Source organism: Stenella coeruleoalba, assembly GCF_951394435.1.
Source record: "Stenella coeruleoalba genome assembly, chromosome: 14".
In the NCBI taxonomy this organism is placed as follows: Eukaryota; Metazoa; Chordata; class Mammalia; order Artiodactyla; family Delphinidae; genus Stenella; species Stenella coeruleoalba.
The window spans coordinates 1,670,984-1,688,574 of NC_137160.1; the positions used below are offsets into that span (position 1 = coordinate 1,670,984).

The 17,591-nt window shown below is 47.8% G+C and overlaps 1 long non-coding RNA gene across 2 annotated transcripts in view; it reads left to right on the top strand.

Annotated features, from left to right (window-relative positions):
• The window catches only part of LOC307197169, a 154,641-nt gene that overhangs the window by 87,667 nt on the left and 49,383 nt on the right, over positions 1 to 17,591 (top strand). Inside the window, exon 5 of one of the 2 annotated variants that reach the window (XR_013831342.1) lies at positions 5,221 to 6,875. The exons of the other annotated variant lie outside the window; for it this stretch is intronic. This is a non-coding gene — a long non-coding RNA (uncharacterized lncRNA). Of the gene's footprint in view, positions 1 to 5,220; positions 6,876 to 17,591 lie in introns of those variants that run through there. 2 annotated transcript variants of the gene reach the window in all.

Consider the following 17,591-nt stretch of genomic DNA (forward strand, 5'->3'; position numbering starts at 1 on the left):
TGATGGGTGAATGGATAAAGAAGAGGCTTTTATACACCATGGAATATTACTCTGCCGTAAACAATGAAATCTTGCCATTTGCAACACCGCGGATGAAACTAGAGGGCGTTACGCTAAGTGAATAAGTCAGAGTAAGACAAACACTGTGTGATTTCACTTACACGTGGAATCTAAAAAACAAAACAAATGAACAAACAAAACAAACAGGTTCATAGATACAGAGAGCAAACAGGTTGTTGTCAGAGGGAAGGGGGTGGGGGTTGGATGAAATAAGGGAAGGGGATTAAGAGACACAAACTTCCAGCTATGAAATAAACAAGTCACAGGGATGTAGTAAGTCACAGCTTAGGGAACATAGTCAGGAACATTGTCATAACTTTGCATAGTGACGTGGTAACCGGACTTAACCGTGGTGATCACTTGGTAATGCACAGAAATGTTGAATCGCTATGTTGTGTACCCGAGAATAATACAGTATTATATGTCAACTACACTTCAGTAAAAAGGGGAAAACCAGTAAGGACATTTCTGTACTGTCTTTGCCGTTTCCTGGAATCCATAGTTATTTCCACATAAAATGTTTTAAAGAAACTAAATCCTCTCCCACCTGGTTTGTGTTTATTTTGCTTACTTAGGTCTACGTATGAAGCGGGACCTCAGGGTGGGGACGGTCACGGGGGGCTGAAGTTCGGGGGCCTCACTCAGACCCAGGCCTCCCCCAGCTTCACACTGGAGCACTTTCACGCTGTTCTAAACACACTTCTCAAGCGTAGGAATTTGGTGATGTAAGTATTTGAAGGCTACCGAGTCGGATTTTCTCTGAACGTGGCTGCCCCGGCCTGCCCACTGAGTCCCGGTCTGGCCTCCTCATGTGCGGGATTTTGTGCTTCTCTCTTCGTTGAGAACACAGGTGCGTGGGCTGTGTTTCAGTCGGAAGGTCCTGACTTCATGCGCCGGCTCATCAAAGAGAGAAGGGACAGGTGCACATCAGAACGGGCCTGGGGGCGCCGGGAGTGGGGAGGAAAGGAAGATGCAGAGGAGAGAGAGCCGGCTCCGGGCTCCCATTTATGAGGAAGTCTGTCTGGCGCGTGGACGGCTGGAGCTGCATCTTGGAAGGTTTTTTTTATTATTTGGAATTCGTTTCAGTCAATATACTTAACTTCTCTGATCATTTTCTCCCATCCAAAAAAAAAAAAATTACGCTTATGAACACTTCTGCTTTATTGTGAGTTACTTTTATTCACAGATTATCTATGTGTTGCATAAGTTTATAGATCTTATAGGAGATGAACTAAATTTGCATGAAATGTCAAATCACCGACCAAAGACAAATGAAGTTTGTATATTTTCACGCCACCCCGACCCCTTTCCGATGTCTTTGCCCAACTAGCTAACCTCATCCACACACCTCTGGAAACTGAACATGCAAACATCCATATGAAAATATTGTTCTTAATGGTGAAAGTTTTCTTTAAAGCAAACTTGTGTTAATAGCATGGTTTCTTTCAGTCGTTTAAATACCCTGCGTCCTGGAGAAACAGAAAGGCTAGATTCATTAGGGATAAATTATTAACTTAAATCTTCAAAGCCAAAGCTTAGAAGAAAAGCTCACCAATGGAGAGCACGGCACAGCGGTGCGTAACTTCAGAGCATTGCTTGTGTATTATTACAGCTATTGTAGCTAATTGATGCACTAGCCGTTAATTAGTAGCCTGGGTTCTCCAAACGTTGTGAAGGACAATTATGCTGTGCCGCTTTCGAAGGGCTCCGTGTTTGGGGGAGATATTTGGCTGTACCTCTGCGAGCCATCCTCTGGTCACCCTGCTTTCCTCCTGGCGCCCAGCTAAGGCAGAGAAGGTAAACAAAAAGCACCTAAATAACCTTGCAGTTGTCATACGCCACACTGTCCTCTGTTGCCTTTGCCCAAATAAAACTCTGTTTATGGTTTTTGTTTATTTAGTGGTGGGCAAAGGATGGAGTGAGTCGAAGGAGATCTGGAAGCAGCAGACGCCGCGGCAAAGGCGCGACATGCGGGCCGGGTCTGAGCACTTGTCATTCGTCAGCGTGTCCGGTGGTCCCACCCCCAGAGCCAAGAACTCCAGCGGCAAATTTAAGGGAGCCATGGGGTGACGGCGTGGTTACGTGTTCACCCCACCGAGACCATGCGTTTCTCTGGACAGAGAAGACGGGCTTAGGGTTAGCACATTGTCTCGGGGGTTCCTGCTTTATTCCACGTTGGCTTTGCTTCCCCGCTTTTGTGCTTTTAGATCATGTGCACGTAACCAGCTTGATGGGGATGGAGAGGTCCCGTCTTAGGACGAGAGCCGTGTCTGCAGACACCAGGGCAGCCGCAGACCCAGGATGGCGTGAACGTGCCTTGCTCTTTTCATGCCAGTTTCAGAACAGAAAAGACAGCGTGTGCATAGACCATCTTTAGGTTAAAGAACAGATTTTTCCTGGCCATGATTTTTCTGCTTCCCGCCTCGTGCCGAGTGGGCGGCACCACGGCAGGCCCCCGGGTTTCACGCCCTTTGACCAGAATACGATGCAGGTGTGAGATCACACGACTACACGACCTCCCGACATGGGGGACATGGCCCGTCTCCACCCGTCCTGAGTAGATACTGTAATGCCCCTTTACACATGAAAAAGCTGAGACTCAGAAAGGTTAAGGGAGGCACACAGCAGGTAGTACTGGGCAGAACTGGGACTTAAATCCACGTCTTCGGGCTGTCTGTGCTCCCTTCTTACTAGTTGGTGTGGAAAATCCATTTGAGTCCAGAGCACATTTCATATTAAGAGTTTACCGATTCGTATCTAGAGACGCAGGAGCTAAATGATGGCGTAAGAAAAGCGGCTTCCTCTGAACAGCTGTTTCCTCTGAACAGCTCGCTTGGAGAAAGTAACACCATCCGAATTCGCCTTGACGCCTGGAAAACCTTTGTGGGGGAGGCGCCATTTGAGCTGTGCTTTGAAGGAGGAGAAGGTGTTGGGTAATAATCCGGGGCCAGGCCTCTGAGGCAGAGGGAGCAGCACTGTGAAGGCCTTGAGGCGAGGAGGAAAGGCTTTATGTGGCTGAGCTAGAGGTGGGCAGCGGTCCGAGCAGGGGGCTTTCTGGGGGTTGAGTCGGGGGTGACATTCTGTCCTGAGGGGTATGGGGAGCCGCTGAGGGACCGCTGGCAGAGGATCGATTTCATGAAGTTGCACTTTCGATAGAAGGAGGATCGGAGCACAGGGGGGCAGTCACTCAGTTAGGCACAAGCAGGTGTAAAACATGGCAGGGTTATTGGGGAGGGGGGTGGCCTGCGGGGCCTGGAGTCTGGTTGAGGGGGAGTGTGTGGGGGGGAAGTCACAGTGACCCTGGGTTCCTGGCCGGGACGGGACCCTGGGGTGCCTTTGCCGTTCACCAGGAGACCAGGCGTGGGTGGGCGTGGAGCATCCGGCCGGTGAGAGAGCATGCAGGGTCTGCCGGGGGCCTTGGAAAGTGTGTTTGGGGGCCGATCGCACAGAAGTAGTTAAAGCTCTGGATCTGGACGGTGTCTCTTGGGGGAGAGCATGGAATTTGGGACGCAGAGCAGCACTGATGCCCCAGGGCAGACGGGGGTGTGGCCTGTGCTGGAGGGTGTGGCTGTGCTGAAGGGTGTGGCCTGTGCTGGAGGGTGTGGCCTGTGCTGAAGGGTGTGGCCTATGCTGGAGGGTGTGGCCTGTGCTGGAGGGTGTGGCCTATGCTGGGAGGTGGGGAGTCAGGAGGGGTAGCACGGGGAAGTGACGGAGCAGGGTTAGAACAAGGAGGCTGGCTCCCTGGTGTAACGGAGAAGAGGCAAGGGGGTGAGGATGGAAAAGCAAGGCTGAATTTGACGGTGGGGCTGGAGGGCGGCTCCGGGGAGGAGCCGGGTGGGGAGGGGGGTCGGGGGCGTCGGGGGAGGCTGCCTGTCTAACTGGAGAGATCAGGTGTGTCTGAGAGCGGAGGGAAAGGCAGGAGGGACGAGGATATGGGAGACGGAGCAGGCCCGGGGCGGCTGAGGTCCTCAGAACAGGCCAGACGCTCGTGGGGCGTCGGTGCCCAGAGGCTGAACCTAAACTCACTGAAGAAGCGCACGTCTGCCGCCTGGGGAGGGGGTGTCTGCCTGAGCGGGACACGGGGTCCTGCACCGATGCAGCCAGGCTTCCCGCGTCCGTCCTCAGCCCAAGGGACCGAGAGGGCCGGACCTCTCCGCGGGCGTCGCCTACATTCCGCTTGTGCTCAGATGCGATTTCATAGGATGCTTCTCCTCTTAATCAGCCTCCAGACTCAGCGGCTCTCAGGTGACAGGGGCTCGTGTTCCCCGGGTGTGCAATCCAGGGTCCACCCGGACCGCATTCTCATGCGGCAGCACTGAGCTGAAGCGCTGGGTGGACCCCGCTCCGGGGCGTCCGTCCACCTGTCCTGGGAGAAGTGGGGCTGGCCTCTAGCCAGTAGCCAAGGAACTCTCCAGAATGAGGAGCCTGACTGTGGCCTGAGCTGCCTGGCACTCCTCCTGGTCGCTGTCCAGGTCACTGAGCTGTAAGAGGTCATGCTGTCAACCCCAGGACCCTCGTCTCTGAAGTGAGACCTGGGCCCCTTCACTGCCCAGCTCAGGCCCATCTCCTCATCCACCTGTGCCCAGAAGCTTCTCTGCTCCCACAGGGGCCGCTGGGGGCTAGGGAGGAGAGGGCTGCGGGTGTGCTTGGGTGTCTGAGGAGTGGAGACCCTGTTTCTCCAGCAGCTATTCCTTCTGGGAGGGGCAGCTTATTCACCCCACCCCCTCCTCCTAAACAAGCTGATCTATGGCTGAACACCTGGGGGCCCTTCCCACCCACTCACCTGTCCTGTGGGACCAGCCCCAGGTGAGCGCTCCGCTCCGGGTCAGGTGGGGCCTTTCCCATGGCTCCTTGTCCCGGTGTCTGAAGACACTGTACACGGTACGCAGTGTAAGGAGGCACGCGGTGAAGGGTGGCCACAGCCTGCTAAGCGGCCTCACTCCTGAGCCAGGGGAACCTGCGGCTTCATCTTTTTGCTTGAGGCCATGCACATCTCCACTGGGTTGACCTCTCCATTCTCTAAGCCCCGCGAGGCCTGCTACCTGGCAGCCATGCCCTCCAGGCCACAGTGCACGTGGCAGCCTGCGAGGGAGTGTCCTGGGTGCGGGGTCTGCTCCGCCGCGACCCAGTGGAGAAGCACACACCCTTCTTCCCTTCGAGGCCTGGGTGAAGCCACCGTGAGGGCGCCTGCAGCACCGAGGCTGGGAGGCCGGAAGGTGTTTCTCAACAAGAAAAGAACAGATTCTGCCGAAAATGTACCTACCGAGATAATTCAATTTCATCTGTAAAAACGTGGCTTTCTTCAGAAATCACCAGTGATATGATACAGCTAATTAAGGCATGCATGGCGTTAACAGTTTCATTAGAGGAGATAATATTGCACAAGAAAAATAAGAAATCATTATGATGAATGTCTCAACATTACATTACATGTTAATGAAGTGTAAATGATCTAATTATTTTTGAAAGAATACAGATTCGATTAAACTGTCGGAATTAAATTGGAAAGGACAGCCTATTGTACTTTTTATGTACAGACAAGTTAACGTTAATTAGGCACAATCTACAGGAACAAATGAGGCCCGACCCTCGGTGAACAATCACGGATCCATTGCTCAAGGCAGGTTTCATAAAGAATGATATTAGGGAAAAATTGTAAGTCAATTAAATACAGTGCTGCAGCAGTGGGAGGGAAAACGAGGAGAAGTCTCAGCTTCCCCTTTCATTCTGACTGGGTTTGTAGCAGAACAACTCTGCCAGTTTCGCTCCACCACTCATCTCATAAATTCCGATTCTGCCGATCAGAGCCAGCAACTGAGTTTCATCATATCTCCCTGAAATGCTGCCCAGAGGCGGCGTATCCTGGCTGGCAGCTTCCCGCCAAAGGCTCGGGCCTTCAAAGGTGACATTTTTGCCAACTGCCCCACTAGGGTCTCAGCGCAGGACGCGGGTGTGGTGCTGTCATTGTCACGATAACACATCACTGCTCGCAGCCGTTTCTTTTCTGGCTCACGGCTTGCTGAGCTGTGAGGTGACCATGTGAGTTCTCACCTCCATTGTCTGGTTCAAATCGATAGACTCAAAAAAAAAAAAAAAAAAAAAAGAAAAAGAAAAAGGAAGAAGAAAGAAACCAAAGTAAAGCAAAAATCCGAAATCTGTGAAACTTCATCTATGCACTATCAACGGAAACCTCTCTTTTGGGAAAACAGTTTAAAGAACTGAACATTCTGCATCTAGAGTAACTTCCACCTTGTTTTACATTTTTGTAGATTCCAAATCTGAACCAAGATGAGTCCGTGTTCTTAATGGATGTGGCTGTTGGAAGCTAGAAGGGGTCCGCGTATTGGGACAGTTCTCGGACCTCAGTTTGTGCTGGCCAGCGTGATGCTCCAGACGCTGCAGCGGGCCATGGGGTGGCCAGCTGTGTCAGGGCGCTCCGGATACCACAGTTCGAGGCCGAGGCTGCCCCCAGGCCCACGAGGCAGGTTCCTCGGATCCTCCTGCCTAATATTCATGCTTCATTATGGAGTTGTCCTACTTTACTAAAACCCAACACACAAAAATATGATTAAAACCCTCCAGATGAGTTAAAGGATGATTATGTGCAAAGAGTGTTTCCTGCATCAAAGGATTTACTGCTGGGGTCCTGTTCATTCTTCCGGTTCATAAAAAATAGGGCACAGTTGGTGCCGTAGCCCACGACTGTATTCATTTCATAAAACAAGGCATGTGACCACTCCCTCCCCTGCCTTTCTGTCGGGAGGATCCACCGGGGGCGGGAAGGGAAGGTGGCCTGCTCTTTGGCTGTGCAGGAACAAGGCTATTCCTTTTTACACCCAGCTCAAAACTTTAAGGTAATTATTAATAATTAGAATTGAGTGAAAAACCCATACCAAGTGAGTTATTCAATGTAATTTGCCGTTAACCATAGTTTCCTTTCTGAAACCTCAGGAATCAGAACAAGAGAGTCATACAGTCTTTTTGTTTTAATTTCTGGCAGCTGAAGGGACTAAGATTTAGAAAAACCCTATAGAGGGAACCACATGCTTAAGCATTACCAAAAATAAAAAAAGCACACACATCAACAACAACAAAAAGTCATTTGTAAAGTGCATGGAATTGGAGTTTTAAAATATATTTGGACTCTGTTCAACAGAATGTTCACAGAGGTGCTCACAGTAAGCTGGGTTTTTGTTTTAAAAATTCTTAGTATATGCTGACAAAATTTCATCCTCGAGAATATTCCTGGGAGAAAGCTGCCAGGGCTGTGGGGCCTTTGGTTCCTGGGACACTGATGACCGCTGGGTCCCAGGTGATGACCGCTGGGTCCCAGGCGATGACCGCTGGGTCCCAGGTGATGACTGCAGGTTGGCACCAGGTGAGGATGGCCCTGAAGAAGAGGCCATAGCAGCCGTGGTGCCTTTTGCTTGTGGTCACGGGGTCTGCAGCTGAGGGTCCAGGGCTTCAGCTGGGAACTCAGAGGGCGCAGAGGCTGGGGACCCAGGCGGCCCTGACACCACAAGCTGTGTGCCGAACTCATTTTCCTTCAACTGAATTCCTTTTCCTTCAATGTGAGTCCGTCTGTACGCTGCGCGGTCCATGAATCTGAGTCGGGAACCCATTGCGTCCCCTGTTTATTGGAGCCACCTGGAGCAGGAATTGCATCCTTTCCTTCTATTCTTTGTGGATTGTACTTAGAAAATTAAATTCCCTGCACAGGAATATCTGTGAAAGATTAGAAAATGCTAGAAATCATATTTAAAATGACTATCTTCTGAGAAAAGAACTATTTGAAGACGAAATATGCTTTGAAGCAGTAATTAGTGAACACTGGTTGGAGTGTATTACACAGTGACCATCTTTGCCTGTCTAGAGAGCATCATTCTAGAACCCTTATTTTAGAAATTGTATTAATTGAGCTTTGCAATCCAGGGTCATACCAATGGAAAACCTGCGGAAGTAACTACCAAGCTGGCGAATAAACAATGCAGTAGGGCTTCCCTGGTGGCGCAGTGGTTGAGAGTCCACCTGCCGATGCAGGGGACACGGGTTCGTGCCCCGGTCCGGGAGGATCCCACATGCCGCGGAGCGGCTGGGCCCGTGAGCCATGGCCGCTGAGCCTGCGCGTCCGGAGCCTGTGCTCCGCAACGGGAGAGGCCACAACAGTGAGAGGCCCGCGTACCGCAAAACAAAAACAAAAACAAAACAAAACAAATGCAATAGAACCGCGTGTGCCAGGATAGATAATCTGTGTAGTAAAATGTAAAATACAGTATTTTGCCAGGAGCTAATAATGCATTGACAATTACTCTCTTGTTCCTCCCAGTGGATTCATAGTATAATCAATTTCAGGTAATGTTTATTAGGTTCATATCCTGTATATCAATGACTCAACTAGGTTTCGCAACTTTCTCACAGAGGAGAAAAATATAATATTCTATTCAATAGTATTCAAAACAGTAAAATTCTGTTTAACTGACTTTCAGAGGCAGTGGGGGTCTTGGGGATAAGAAATACATCTTTGCATCCTTACCTTGGGGTACCATGTCCCGCATCACAGAGATCCAGACCCTTTAATTACAAACACCAGATTGAGCCAGGAGGTTACTGCAGCATAATCCTCAGATGAACACGCTAATGTCAGTGTTACTGACATGGTCACTCGGAAACTAATTGTAGAACACAGTTAGGGTGTCAGACATGTTGTGCACTAATGCTACACGATGAAAGATTAATAACAGCAAAAAAGAAAAAGAAAATCTGTTACCGCCAAACTTCACAACCAGGTTGCCAAGATGGGAGTGGGGGACCCCGCAGGAGGAAGGGGGCTTGCCAGGCAGAGATGGCTTACAAAGAGAAGCCGTAATTTGCTTCCCTGGTTTTTTCCTGCATTATAGACATGCTTTTTTGTTCTGTTTAAAGTGATTTTTCAATTTGATCTCAAGCCAGACTATATGTGACCTGATGAAGTCTCAGCCTTCCCGAGCCCGGATTTTAATCTCTTGTCTGGGGTAGTTAGCACAGCCCGCGTCTCATGCCTGGGCGCCGAGCGGACCAGCAGACTCTTCTGACCAGGGCTTTAAACAAGCCAATTAGGTGTCACCTGCTTGTGAACGTGGTGTCAAGGAGCAGGAAAAGCAGCAGCCCTGTCCCCAAACCCCATGGAGCCAGCAGGATCTCAGCCAAGCCAGCCCCCACCCTTCGCCTGTGACCTCGACCTTGCGGGCTGCGCCATTGGATTCTGCCCTCTGGGTGCAAACGGTCGGGAGCTGGAACTCAGCAGGTGCAAACAGTCAGATGTAGGCTTCCTGGAGCAGGGCTGGTGGAGAAATGATGCCGGACGTTTCCAGAGCAGACGCTGCGGAAGGGAGGCCTGGATCAGCTCAGCGATGGGAAGAGCACCTTCTAGACGCAGAGCTTGGCAGTAAAAGCCCCGTGAGCCCAGCTGTCGTGAGGGGTTCTGCTGCTTTAAAGGGTAGCTTAGATGGTAGATGTTGACCGCTCTTGATGTCATGGTGGTTGCAGATGGATGCAGATGCAGGTATTCAATGGGGAAAATATTGCATCAACCTTGCAAACAACCTTAGGTCAACGTGGATAACAAGAAAGCCTCACAAGCTCTGGGCTGCCCCTCGAGCTCCTTCCCTTCCCCGGAAGCCTGTGTTTTGCCAGGGTGTCCTCCCTTATGGACAAACATGCAGTATCTTTATCTTTTCCAAGGTGTTTGCCAGGCTTTTCCTGCTTACCTCTACCTCCTAGGTCTCTCTTTTCTGGAATCAGGCAGGGTAGCATCTGGAAAGGACTCTTACTCAGAGCTCATCTGTTTTGTGCCAGATGAGGCAGACCGTTAGCCCCCGTAATTCAGGGGGATTGGCTGTAACTACTGAACATTGAGACAGGATGGCATATATGGACAGCCTATTCCTCTTTCCTCTCAGAAATCACACAGGATGTTGAGAAACAGAAATACAAATGGCATCTTCTGTGAGATCAGAAGACACCTGCAACCCGAGGAATGACGGGTGAGGAAGGGCTGCCAAGTGTCATGAAGATAAAACTGGGTCCATGCATGGCGGCAGGTCTCAGGCAAGCCCAGCAGAGTTGAACCCACCTGGCAAGGTGTTGAGTTTGGAACAACAATAAGAAATAGGTGTAGGGGCTGCTGCTGACCTTCTCTGGACTAAGATGGGCTGGATGAGGTCTGGAAGGTGGGGGGGACAGGACTCATGCAAACCACACTGGCTGTAACTGTCTGCTGACGGAGTAGGTTAAGGGGGCTGCTCTGTATCCTGAGTAGCTCTTTAGCTGCCTATCTGTGAGAAGTGAGAGCCAAAATAACACACTCACAGACACATAGCCTTATTGCATAAGAATTTCTGTTACTCTGCAACACAGCCCTTGTCTTTCCTCTGCACAAATTTTCTGAAAATATTTGGTATAAAAAGACAGAGGTAGCACTGGTTATATTTTAAAAAGACTATAAAAAGGAAAAAATAGAAAAAATGGCAAGTGAAGAATATTCATCAGAAAATAGTTTCATAATTGGTCTTGGCAATGATTTTTTGGGTATGACACCAAAAGCACAGACAACAAAGGCAAAAATAAACAAGAGGGATTGCATCAAACTAACAAGCTCTGCACAGCAAAAGAAACAATCGCTGGAATGGGAGAAAGTATTTGCAAACCATATATCTGATAAGGGGTTAATATCGGAAATATATAAGGAATTCATACAACTCAATAACAACAAACAAACAAACAACCTCTCCAAACATAACAAAATAACCCAACTGAGAAACAGACAAAAGACCTTAATAAACTTTCTCCAGAGAAGATATACAAATGGCCAATAGGTACATGAAAAGGGACTTAACATCTCTGATCATCGAGGAAATGCAAATCAAAACCACAAAGAGATACTACCTCACACCCATTAGAGTATATATATATATATATATATATATATATATATATATAAAGAAACAGTTCAGATTATATACTCTGGTCATAATGCAATAAAGCTAGAAATTAATCACAAAATCATAACATATTATCCACAAAAATCATAAGATAAACAGACAAAAATCTCACTACCAAGAAAATTAAGATTAAAAAACAATTAAAAATAATTAAAAACAACTCAGGTAAAAAAGGGAATAAAAACTGAAATCTCAGAATCTCTCAGAAATAATGATTATAAAAATGATATGTTAGAACTGATGGGATATAGCTACAGCAGTGCTCAGAGGAAAATTCATAATCTTAAATAATTATACCATACAAATAAATAAGAAAGATTAAAGTAAATTAAGTACTCAACATAAAATTTAGAAAAATTAGCACCTATGTAAATGTTAGGAAAGCAAAAGGAATAAATTAAAGATAACGGTAGTGATCAATAAATTTTAAACCAGAAAATCAGTAAATATTTTCAAAGGTTGCTCTTTTGGAGAAAAAGTAAAAATGGTAAAAATGACTTATAATCTCTTCCCATCACCCTCACCAGCCCTGCTCCAGGAGAAGATGGACATATGGCTCGTAGAGAAAAGACGCAAAGACTCAGAATTCAACTGCTCAACTCCATGCAAATCAGTTTGACAGCTTGAATGAAATGTATGAACTTTCTAGAAATATGAATTACCAACACTGAGTCTAGAAGGTATAGAAAATATAAATGGACCAATTGATAGAGAAAACAGAGAGAAACAGAACAAATATGCCAGACCTGGTTTCACAGGAAATTCTCTTAAACCTTTAATGAATAGATTATTCATTAAAATAGATTATTCATCATTAAAATAGATTATTCATTAAAATAAAGATTATTCATTAAACCTTTAATGAATAGATGTTGGCAACACTACTTGGTTGTGTCACAGTGTGGGAACACAAGGTATACTCTCAGATTCTTCTCATGGATTAAAAATTGATAGCAAGGGGCTTCCCTGGTGGTGCAGTGGTTAAGAATCCGCCTGCCAATGCAGGGGACACGGGTTCGAGCCCTATTTCAGGAAGATCCCATATGCCGCGGAGCAGCTAAGCCCGTGTGTCACAACCACGTGTGCCTAGAGCCCGTGCTCCGCAACAAGAGAAGCCACCGCAGTGAGAAGCCCGCGCACTGCAATGAAGAGTAGCCCCCACTCACCGCAACTAGAGAAAGCCTGGGCCCAGCAATCAGGACCTAACACAGCCAAAATAAATAAATAAAATAAATAAATTAAAAAGAAATTGATAGCAGAATCAGACAAAAATAGCAGAATAAAAGAAACCAGATCAAGTCTCACTTATAAAAAGCAACAAATATTCTCAACGAAATATTAGAAAACAGAGTCTAGTAGCATATTAAAAAATAATGTAACTTAACCAATGGAGATTTATTTCAGGAATCCAAAAATTCAACATGAGGGGCTCAATATTAACAGATTTTTAACATTATTCACTACATTAATAAAAATCTCCGTAGGTGTTAAAAAAGCACTTGTTAATACATCTTTATAATATATATAACATCTACATAATACATACCAACTTCCATACATGATTTAAAGCAGATGATTCTATATCTCTTTTATTGTGGGATCGGATACATATTTCGTTAGTGTGGGAACATAGGTTTTAAGTATGTGGCTCTGTGTGTAATGGGGAAACACGGGAAGCTTTCCCATTAAGGCAGGAACAAAGTGAGCCTGGGAAAGCAATTATCATCACTATTATTTAATACTCTGCTGGAGGCGTCAGCTAATACAATTAAATGAGACGAGGAGACGAGTTCTGAAAATCTCAAAGAGTTAAAATTATCACCATTTTCACAAATACGATTGTTTACTTGATAAATCCAAGCAAATAGATTGAAAGATTACTGCAAATAAGAGAATTTTGTGAGGTGGTTAGGAATAAAATATATAGAAATTAATGCCGCTCGTATATACCAAAAACGCCCAGTTAGAATTATTGGAGGAAAGAGCCCATTTGAAGTTGCAACCATTAACATAAAAATACCAAGAGATAAACTTTAAAAATAAACTTTAAAAAAACCCTCAAAGTCTATATGTTTAAACATTTAAAACATAGTGTGGAATACAAAAGAAGAATCGAACAATGGAAAAGCATCTCTACTTGGGAAGAGTCATCGTAAGGAATTACCTCTTCCTAAACTATCCTACAAATTTAATGCAATCTTAGTAACAATCCCAACAGAACACACTGGGCAATTCCAAAATTATATTGAAAAATTAGCAGGGATACATGAAAAGATAAGTGCAATCTAGCACTGCTGGGTTTTCAATTTTACTGTTAGGTGGTGCTTGAATGATACTGGATAGTTAGGTGTTGTCAGTGGTATAGAAGAGAGCGTCCAGAAATAGTCTCAAGTCCACACTGCAATTTATTACATGATAAAGACAGAGAACTCAATAAGAGATATTGGGACACTGGATAGCACTCCTTTAAAAATAATAAAATGGGACTCATACTTCATACCTCCCGCCAAAATAAATATCAAATGAACCAAAGATTTAAATTATAAATATAAAACTGTAAAAGTATTTAACATAAACTTTGTATTTTTCTCTCTGAATCTTGGGATGGGGAGGGTCTTTCTAAGTATGAAACCAAACCTGGAAGATATAAAAAAATAGATTAAGTAATTCGACTACATTAAAATCAAACATTTTTAATGACAAATATAACACACAACAAAATCACAGGACAAATGACAAATTAGGGGAAATATTTGTAATTCACATCACAGACACAAGGCTCATTTTCCTAGCAGGTGAAGATCACCTACAAATAAACAAACAAACAAAAAAGAACAACCCAGTAGAAAAATGTATATGAAAGGTTTATATATAAGGAAATACAAATGGATCTTAGACTCAACCTCACTCATAATTAGAGAAATGCATTAAAACTACAGAGATTTTTCTCACCTATTAGATATGCAAAGACCAAAAATAATGGTAACATAATGGTTTGGCAAAAGAGTGTAGAGAAACAGGTGGGTTAATTCATTGTTGGTAATAATATAAATTGGTCCACTGTCTATCAGTAGCGATTTGGTAATGTCTAATGAGATTACAAATTTGCATGTACGTTGCATATACTTTGACCCATTGACTACATCATTTCAACATGTGTGAAATGGTGTACGTGGATATTCATTGTGTCATTTTTCATAGAAAAAGATGAAAACAGTAAAAATGTCCATGAAGAGGAGGCTTGAGAAATAATTCATAGTCCATCCATTTTTTGGAATACCCTCTCCAGGTGCTAAAAAAAATCTCAATCAGCTCTACGTGCCCTCGCAGGGGAAGATCGCCAAGAAAACAAAAGCGCCAAAATACACGTGGCGCGCTGTGTTAACTATTTCAGGAGAAAAACCCTTCTACGCGTATTCTTGGGAGTATTATTCTCCATAAACTGGCCGCGGTGGCTTCTTCCAGCGAGGGGGCTGGGTGGGGAGAAGATTTACTTTCTGTACAGACCTGGTGGTATCATTTGACACTGTGAGCTTGTCAGTCCCGGGCAATAAACATAAGTAATAACTGGGTTGTGTGGAGCTCAGTGGACAATTCTGCTCACTTCGGGGGCACTTAGTGGTTCCTGCTGTGCTTTCTCTGTGAATATTTGCTTGAAGGTGATGATGTTTGAGGCTGAAAGCAGATCTCTTAAGAGCCCTCTTTATTTTTATTTTTTTAGTTAGAAATATTTTGTTTTATTTAATTAATTTATTTATAAGAGCCCTCTTTAAAAGTTCCTTAAGCCAGCTGAGAAGAATGTGGACGTCTGTCAGGCATAATAGTTTCCCACAATGCACATGTCGCTAATAGCTGATTCATAGCTGTCGCCATCCTAGGGAGGTCTGAGTCCTGGCTGTGAGCTACTGAGTAACCTGCCACTATCACAAAGGGTTTTCCCAAGTGGTCTTAGAAACAACGGACTTTCAGCTCAGGGTTCTGTTACTTCCTTTTGTAAAGAAACGCGTAGGGTCGCTTGTCATCTGGCACGTTCTTCTGGGTGGCGGTCCCTTGCAGGCCACAGCCCATCAGCTCTCACCATCACCTCCACACCTTCAGCCGTAGGGGAGCTGCACGTCGTGGGGTCTGAATAGTCTCATGACGTCTCCCTGAAAGTGAGGAGTGATTTCCCCATAAAGACAACTTTCAGAGGCAGATTCTGTTGATGTCTTGCTGTTGGTGTGGTTGAGAAGCAGGTCCACCTGGAGGTCTGTGATGCTGGTCATAGACTTTGATCAGTTTTGCAAGGTGGCTGGATGCGCTCACACCCAGACCTCTGGTGGAGCTGACGACACTGGGTCCCTTAGAGGCAGGGGCTCAGCCACGGGCACTGCTTGTTGTTGGCGCCAAGAGGAGGAGCCATTTGTATTGAGCGAAAAGCGAGAAAAAGAAACGATGGTTGATACTTATTGAGTTCATACTGTGTGCCACACAGCGTCTCAGCAGTTTATCTCATTCAGCTTTCACAACAAGTCACGTTTTACCGATGAAGACGCCGAGGCCTAGAGGGGTTGACAGTATGTGCAGACCCAGGTTAACATGAGTGAGAGCTGGATTCAAACCCAGAGCCACAGTCCTAACTGCCGGGGCCTCGGCCTCCAGCCGGGGTGAGTGTCTTTCGCGCCCCTCACACATGGGTCAAATGCCCAATAGGGGTATGGTCTCTGCCCTCGGAGGACAGGTGTGGTGTCCACGGCCTTACCTAAGTGTCAGGATTGGCACCCATGCTCCAGAGACGCCCCCCCCCCCACAAGATGTAACTGTTCAGAGACGCCTTTGATGAGATGCTGCTTCTCTGCTGGGCAGTCCGCGTCTGGCTGCCAGGGGGACCTGTGCGGTGGTCACGTCGCGACAGAGCGGCACCGCCTATTCCTTTGGAACAGGGTCCTCCAGGTTCGTTCCAGAGCCCTGGGTTTGTCGGCAGTGCCCACGGATGGCCTCCGAGGTGGGGCAGGTGAGCGGCGGGGGGCAGAGCAAGGAAGACCCCACGTCTTCCCCCATTTCAGCCAGGTCAGCGGCACTGGAGCTATTTTATGTATTAGAGCTCTGTTCAACTTTTCTTTAGGAAAAAAATGTTCTTTTTAACCAAAGTTCCAAAGTAATTTTGGGACCCACTGCCTTAGAGAGACGGGTTTTCACAGCAGGCTCCCCGGTTCCTGGTCAAAGGCTCGGGAAAGCCGGTGGCAAATGATGTCGAGGGGCATGCTGTGGTCGGCGGGTCAAAGGGACGAGGCTCCCCGCTGAGGCCCGGAGCCGGGGACGGGGTCGTGGAGGTGGGTGGGACGGGGGCCTGCCATGCTGCAGAGGAGCTGTGGCTGGAGCAGCCCTGCCTCTCTCGGGGCGCTGCAGCGGAGGCATCGCCGCATCGCTCGTGGCGGATGGACATGTCCACGTTCCAATCCCTGCGGCCGTGGCTGTGTCACCGCACGTGTTGGAGATGGAGGATGACCCTGGGCCGTCCAGGCAGGAGCAGTGTCATCACAAGGGTCATCACGGGGGGGAGGGAGCAGGGTCGCCGGGGTGCAGGCCCAGGAGCCACGGAACCGGCCCTGGAAGCCGGGAAGGGAGCAGAGCCTCTGCAAGGCGCTCTCCCGGTGCCGCCTTGGATCCGACCCAGTGGGTCTGGCTTGGACTCGGCCTCCGGGCCTCTAAGAGGATGTGTGTGTGGTTCTCAGCCTTTTGCTGGGTCAGTTATTGCAGCAGGAGTGGGAAAGTAACCGACGCCTCAGGGCCGAACACGACCCTTGGTTCTGGGGGGCGACCCGTCCCCCCAGGGTGCACGCTGACGCCCTTCAGGCGGGATCCCGGGGCTTGGGGGGTCGGGGAGCGCAGGGCTGCGGCTGCCCAGTTCTGTCCCGACTGTGATGCTCAGAAGCTTTGGTGAAGAGGCCTCAGACCGCTGCCAGGTTGATCATCGACTCGCTCGGAGCGCTCGCAGGAAGGAGAGACACGCTGCTGCGTCCGCGCCAGGGCTGAGTCCTCGGAACGTGATACAGGCTTTGACTTTGCTGTCCTCTGCGTGGCTGAGGTGGTGGGTGGCCTTCAGGTGGCAGGCAGCCAGTTTCCCCCGTCCTGCTGACCGTCCACACCAGGGCCCGCGCCCGCGGCAGCACCTCTCTCTCCTCAAGGACAGAGATGCTCTTCCCCAGGTGAGGGACCCTGCCTGGCACCCACGGCGGGAACCCTCTGACTACCACACTGCGGTCCGTGTGAGGGGTGAGGGTGAGGGTCTTCCGTCTGCGAGATGCTGATGCCTGAGGGGCGGTGTGATGTCGGTGACGCTTGGGTGACGCGGGCGGTGAGTGGCCTTGTCACGGGGAGGGTCCGTGCTCCTGGCTCTCACGTGCGCTTCTGAGACACACAGAAACGTGAGCAGCAGATGCCCAGGACTGAAGCTAAGGGCTTCAGATTCCTCAGTGTGGACAGAAAGGCCACTTGGGGCACCAAGTGTTTTGCTAGATGCTAGGAAGGAGGAGAAATGGTTCTTGAAAGTGGATTTGAACTTCTTTCCCT